This window comes from Gymnoscopelus microlampas (assembly GCF_963454915.1).
Source record: "Gymnoscopelus microlampas genome assembly, chromosome: 10".
In the NCBI taxonomy this organism is placed as follows: Eukaryota; Metazoa; Chordata; class Actinopteri; order Myctophiformes; family Myctophidae; genus Gymnoscopelus; species Gymnoscopelus microlampas.
In genome coordinates this window covers 46,360,948-46,367,200 of record NC_139947.1, presented here as the reverse complement: position 1 = coordinate 46,367,200, position 6,253 = coordinate 46,360,948, and positions in this window count along the sequence as shown.

Sequence of the window (6,253 nt, the reverse complement as noted above, 5' to 3'; positions counted from 1 at the left end):
AGGGTGAAGTTTAATTGACTTATGTAGGAGGTGGCATGTTTATCTAAATTTGAATCAAGCAATTTATAAAATTATAGAGTGTACACAAAAGCCTGTCTACAAAAGTAGACATTGTGGCAACCCAGGGGAATACAGGTGAGATTCACAATAAAACAAGAGGCTCAGAGTCAGTTGGCTTGTTAAATTAAATAGTCTTTTATTCAAACGATTAGGGGGAAAGGGGAATTGGGGCAAAAGCAACTTAGGAATCCTCCCGTCCGGGGCTTCGGCCTGTACATAGACCCCTTAACAGACGACGTCACACTGATAAGAACCAGTATGCGTGCAACCAGTATGCTCTCAATGAAACCCATTCTGTCAGGTCTCGCTAGGACGCGCGTCACTAGCCAACACACAAGAGGGGGTTGGGGTGTGCTGAAACCAGCGCAGCCCGAAACAACAGGTTGGGAATTGATTGCGTGAAACAATCACCTGTGCGTCCAGTCTCAATGTTAGTAAACAAATAATTGGTCTATACGCTACACACAGGTGGGGGGCTCCACAATCCTGGGGGTAAACAGAGAGAGAGCAGTGACTACTATGTTTCAGGGTTCAGTAGGTTTGGAGCTCAGTCGGCCTAGGGGGCAGAGAGAGAGAAAGCAGGTGAGCCACAAGAGTATAAGCACATCCAAGGTGGTTCGAAGTGTTGGAGTTAAGTCTTGTACTCACTTGCAAGATGTCCTTCCTACTAGCTTCCATGTGGAGCAGAGTGATACGGCCTGCTTCCTCATTCCTCCAAACTGACTCTCCAGCCAGCTTGTGAGCCGGCTATTTAAAGGCTCCCCTTGATTGCCTGACTGGCTGCAGGTGAGTCCATTGCCAGGCTCCCAGTGGCTGCAATAGGGCATCGCAGTTCCGCCCACTTCCTGGTGACAGAATACTCAATGCATTTTTCCCATTGACTTTTCCAAAAATATTTATATCAATTAATTTAAGCCTAGAATCAAGCCATCCAGGATCCTGGTGAATCATGACCATAAAACCTTTTTTTCTGTGATTTTTTTTATTTTATATTTAATGATATGATATACTATATTTAATAAATACCCTTTGTTTTGCCGTTTTCAAAAAAGTTTTTTCACAGAATCAAACGTTGTATGGTCATTTATGGTCACAAGGACAATGACATGTGTGAAAATGACAGTAAAAGTTCAGTGACAGTGAAAGTCCTCCAACTTGAACATTCAGTTCAAGTCGTGCAACAATGATTCATTCTGTGACAGTGCAGAACAGTTCTGCAGAGGAACTTGAAGTTCCTCTTGCTGTTTATGGAAGGTAATCACAGAGTGTGCACCAGCAGCTGTGTTGTCAGCTCCATCAGATAATGTCCCACAGTTAAGTTGAGAGTCCGGCTGGCAGCTGCTCTTGCCCGTCATATCTCTGGGTACCAGCTGTGGTCCAACGGTCTTCTCTGAGAGACAACTGGCACAAACACAAACATACGGCACGCACACGCACACGCACACGCACACGCACATGCACATGCACAACGCACACACACCAATTACTGGAGCAACAAACATACAGAGTACCCCCCCGCCACCCGGGGGGCTCATAACACAGAAACACATTAATTTGTATATGCACAGACACACACACACATACACACACACACGCGCGCGCACACACACACATTTTCCCTGCACGTGAGGCCCCATGACTAATCTTCGTGATGACTGCTGGCACATGAGGAGGTCAGGCACATGTTGAGATGCTCACCACAACACATTCCCACAAACAACACTCCTCCAAGACAAGAAGTTCACTTCAGGATTATGATCATCAGAATGAACTTCAGAATCACATCGATCCAATAGGCCTACAGCATGTATTTGCATGGTAGGTGATGTGTACACTTTTTCAACCATGACCCAGCAAAGGGTTGAAGCCTGGGTTGTATACCGAGGTTGTGTCATAATAACACTGTGATTAGTATTCATGAGAAGAAAGCAGATGATGCTGAGACTTGAGGAGGGGGGGGGGGGGGGGGGGGTGAAGATGTAAGCAGATGATTGTGTGCTGTACATAGGGGTTGTACATGCGAAAGGGCCTCCAACCATGGGATGGTGGCTCGGAAGGCTTGGATGAGAATGAGAGGATTTCCAATCTAACTTTTGTCATAAACCCCAAATAAACACAGATTGACACAATATGACATTAGGTGCTACATACTATAAGAAATGATGTACAAAAACAATGAACAATTTGAATATACTATGAGCAGTCTTAGTCAGATATAAATGGTAAAAACAAGAAATGACTAAAGTCATAATATAGCCGCCAGCGGCAGGCTTTTTTTGCCCCAATCTGCAGCACAAAATGTGAAAGTGGTCTTTAAAATGAAATGTCAGCCATTCCAATGCAACCGAAAGGACTCCACAGAGAGGTTCATCGGTTGGCTACCAATATAAAGTGTGTGTGTGTGTGTGTGTGTGTTAACGAAAAGTGCAGTAGAACCTTTACCAGACCATACTGAAGTCTGTGGGTTTCAGATACCACATAGCGTTTATGAAAGTGAAGCTCACAACGTGTCTTTTAATTTCATGCAAGTTTGCCCTTTTCACTACTGGCTTACATGAACAAAATACCCAAATGGGTCCATTTGGTTTCATTAATGTCTTTTCTAATTCAAGTATTCAATAAAAAATGAAAAAGAGCAGATCTACAAGCACACAAGGCGGCGACGCGTTGTGAGCTTGTAGATCTGCTATTTTAATGAAGCATGAAACACGCTGATTGTAGCGTCAGTTTTGATGCTAAAAGCATCATCAATCTTGGAATGGTTTGCATCATTTTAATCACAAGGCACGTACCTTTAAAATGGTATATAGATTGACAATGTAGGTGACACACACGCAAGTGTAAATGTGTTTGTTTGGGGAAAAAACGCCTGTTTCGGCGCTTGTTTTTCATTCACACACACACACACACAGTTCGGATCAAACTCTTAGCCCTCCGAATAGGCTGACAGGAATCACACGTCTTTGTCACAACTCGTGTTTTGTCTTTTTGTAGTTTTATTTCTAACAAATGTCCACAGTACACAGACCACAGATGACACACAGGTCATAAACCTGGGAATATAGAAAATAAACAGCATTACCATATATTCATAGAATATATGATTCACAAATAAACAGCAAGTAATGTAGTACAGTCTATCACAGTAGAACCGAAATAGCAGAAAATGACTACATTACCCATGAGGCATTCTGAACGTACAACGCGTCCCCCTCTACCATTAAGTTACAGTGTCCAAGTTACAATACACAAAATACACCAAAATAATACTTTTCAATGGACTACTTGGGTAGCACTGATAACATTAACCACAGTAAGGTTCATAAAGTTTGTAGATGAGATGTTTACATTGTTAGTTCAGTCACGGTGACGACGTTAGCATTAACGTTAGCCGCATGCTAATGCTAAACGTCCGTTAGCTTAGCAACACGCTAACGGCTCATATTAAGTTGGTTTGGCTAATAATCATTAATCCCAACTAATGCCAACACAGTAATGGATGTAAACGTTCACAGACATGCTTTGGACATTATTATCAGGTTGCATTATGAACCAGCAGTTACACAATACAAGTAGCAGGCCATGCTAGCAGCTAACAACATACCAACTAGCTGTGTGATCCTGACGCAGGTAGAATAGGAATGAACGTCTCCACCATTGTAATATATTTTTACAAGTCACATTATTTAGACCCATTAATACTTTTACAATACTTTCAACCAATACTTTTAACTTAGTGACCTAAAAGTCTTGACACACACACACACACACACACACACACACACACACACACAGTGTTGCCATGTGTACTAATTTTAAGCGACCTCGTGTTCTGTGAAGTTGCTTGTAAATATTGGTAGTTGCTTTTTATTTGTTATTATTTTGTTGTGAGCTTGTAGATCGGCTACTTCCAAATAGTCTATTTTCAAATAGCCGATGCATATAGGTTTAAAGTGCTCATGTAGCCTAATAGTCACTTAAATATTTGGCTTGTTTTCATTGACCTGGTTGCTTATTTCTCTCTCATAAATCTGGCAACCGTGTCTTTGTTTAGACCAGCGAAGAAGGAAATGCGGAAGTGATGTTTTTTCCCGTGTGAAAGACAGTATTATGTTGCGAAAATATAAAGACATTACAGCACCATAACATGGTTAATACATTTTATTGTGGGATGTACAATACATGAAAAGTACGGGTGTAATAACGCGACTTGCGTCGAGAACTAATGGAGAGCGGACATGACCGCGTTTGGCTAAAAACTGTTAGTTAGTTGCTGTTACTATTAGCCAAAATCGGCTAGCGCTGGAAGGAAGCCACTTCACATTAACACATTTATATCATATTTACAAGCCGAGTTAAGCTCTGACATTTAAGTGATATGTAGCCTGATATTACCAGATTGCTATAGTGGGTTTAGAATATTTTAGACGTTTTTTTTCATTTGCTCATTGCTCATTTCAGTTCTTCTGGAAAATCAGCCAGCCCTAGAAGACTGTCTTCATGGGCAGTCAGAGGCGTGTCTAGTCCCATAGCTTGGGAGGACGAGGCCGGCCGTTCAGAGTATGGGAACGTATCCCATTGGCTTAAACGACAGCCAATCACGCAAAAAAAGTGTTCAATACATGTCGGAAATCTGTCGGGTCAGAGTCAGAGTGAATATAGAGCCGCGCTTTCAGCTGGCGGCTAAAAAACTACAATAGTAAGAAAATCTTAAAACGTCTAATAAGTCTGGCAAGTTCAGAAATATCTTATTTAAAGAATGAGATATGAGTCATGCATATACATAGGTGCGTACAGTATATTGTAGGTATGTCAAACAATCTTTGCTATCTTATTAGGCATACACAGAGTTATCTATGGAAAAACATTTGGGCTCACTATTGATTAGTTCTAGATGAGAATTTCCTCAGGAAAAGCGTCTGGTCAGAGCTGATCAGATACATGAAAGGAAGACTGGATGTGATGAACTGCAATAGCCGGAAACAGTTACAGGAGACAGGATACGGAGAGGAAGATGACTGTGAATGAAATCAGTCATACTGATGTTATGACAGGAGAGCGCAGGTAGACAGAGGACCATGTTGCTTCATTGTCTTGGTTATTTAAGCGTCTGTGTGTGTGTGTGTGTGTGTGTGTGTGTGTGTGTGTGTGTGTGTGTGTGTGTGTGTGTGTGTGTGTGTGTGTGTGTGTGTGTGTGTGTGTGTGTGTGTGTGTGTGTGTGTGTGTGTGTGTCAAATCAATTTGGTGACAATAACGAGGCCTACATTGTTGCATTTTGATCAGACTCGTTTTGTGGGTCATCATACTTTTACAAGTCAAATGTTGTTGGACATACAATTCCATATCGCTGGCCCTCCCATCAAAGCCATTAGCAATTGATCTGTTGAGTCTGGCTCGTTTCATTAAGTCCATCTCCCCTGGGTCTATTGAAGGACATGCTGACACACTGACCCTCTGACCTCAACACTATCCAGATAGAGAGCATTGTTAGCATTAGTCCTATGTATTAGCCTATTCGTATCAGCTTATAAAAATGTATTTTGTACTATCGACCACTAATATTGGCCAATTTGGCCAGTTTGCTAGATAGTTTGTACTCAAATATCAATCTGGTCTTTACTTATAATTTCTACTTATTAATTTCTACTTATAAAGTCCTATTCTGACGAATGTTCTGACCAAGGCTGGATGGAAGACAGACGGATCTCAAATTAGAAGAAAAACAGCATCAGGCTATTTAATGACCAGGAATTAACAGGAAATCCACAGGATGGGAATGTAAAATAATCACTGCTTGCCATGTTTGTCAGAATAATTACATTGATAATAATAATAATAATAAATGACTACAAACAACATAAAAGGAACAGATGTGACAGATCGTGAGAGACCCAGAGAAGACGGCATGTGGTCCCAGCCAGGTCTGATCCCATCATCAGATTATGACAGCCAAACACTCCTAATCCAGCACCTCTGCCTGCTGATGCTGCTCACAGCACAGACTACAGCCTGAAGGGTGTCTCCAGCGGCTAAAAGGTTGTAGCAATCACTCAGGTGTGAAGTCACGCCCAGACCAGGGTCTAATTAGTTTGACCTAGGCCAGGTGTGACTACTTACTCAGTAACTACTCAGCCACCACCCACATCATAATGGTCAATGAGGGTAATGGAGGCTCTCTCTCTCTCTCCCCAAG